Source organism: Octopus bimaculoides, chromosome 12 (genome assembly GCF_001194135.2).
Source record: "Octopus bimaculoides isolate UCB-OBI-ISO-001 chromosome 12, ASM119413v2, whole genome shotgun sequence".
Taxonomy (NCBI): Eukaryota; Metazoa; Mollusca; class Cephalopoda; order Octopoda; family Octopodidae; genus Octopus; species Octopus bimaculoides.
The window spans coordinates 38,893,509-38,894,783 of record NC_068992.1 but is presented as its reverse complement, the minus strand read 5'-3'; positions in this window follow the sequence as shown (position 1 = coordinate 38,894,783).

The following is a 1,275-nucleotide window of genomic DNA, read 5'->3' as shown; positions in this document are numbered from 1 at the left end:
TGTCGTCTGCGTTCATTCAGGGAGATGTGACCAATAAGGATTAAGAGACGAGGTAGTTGCAGATGAACAAGGGTGGGAGGGAAAAATGGGGAAGCAGAGAATATGAAAAGAAGAAATGGATTAGTCCGGTGGTGCAGAAAAGGTGGGGGAAATGGGAAAGATAATAGTTGAGAGGTAATGAAATAAGATTATGGCACTGTAAGGACAGAGGGTAATGGGGAGCGATACTAATGGCACAGCATGATAGTATATAAAAGATAATGATAGTTTTACAGATGGCCAGTCTCTTTCTCTCTCTCTTTCTCTCTCTCTCTTTCTTTCTCTCTCTCCCTCTCTCTCTCTCTGTCTCTCTCTTCTCCCAAGCATTTTCCACATTTTACAGTTTCTCATAATAGAACTGCCAGACATCTTTGTGAATGCGCGTGCGCCTTTCTATTTACTTCCTTCCCTCTACCCCTGACCTGTTGCTTCTCGTTTTACACGATACGTCTTTCTTTCAAGTATTTTTTAAACCACAAATGTATTATTATGGTTAATGACACTGAAAATATCAAAAATTATAAAACTGATATGACACTTACTGTATACTTTTGCACCCCTTGTGTGTGTATATGTGTGTGTGTATATGTATGTGTATATGTGTGTGTGTACATATATGTGTGTGTATATTTATGTGTGTGTGTATTTATGTGTGTGTATATATATGTGTGTGTGTGCATATGTGTGTGTATGTATATGTGTGTGTATATTTGTGTGTGTGTATATATGTGTGTGTATATTTGTGTGTGTATATATATATATATATATATATATATATATATATATATATAAAACAAATAATAAATGAGTATATGCATATATACGTACAGGTATGTGCATACCTACATCTACCTGTATATATAGGCGCATGTCTGGGTACAGGACATTGCAAACAAAACGTAGACAAAAAATAATAGTAACCAGAGTACAGAAAACACACAGGCCACATAGAGAACATTTTCCTTCATCAGCTACACCCATTCTAACACAGGCGTTTCGAAGAGTAGGGCAGGACGCATCGTTAAAATGGCTCTTCCCATGGACCGCAAATTAAATTTGTATACACAAATTAAATTTGTACCATGGAGGAATGTAGTGGCGGACAGAAAACAAGACAGGAAAACAAACGGAAAAGGCTGTACGGCCAGACGTGAAAAATTATGTGTATATGAACGCTGTGAGGCAACGAACTGGAAGCGGGACGAAGTAAGTTCGCGTGTTTGCTCGGCGATAGCC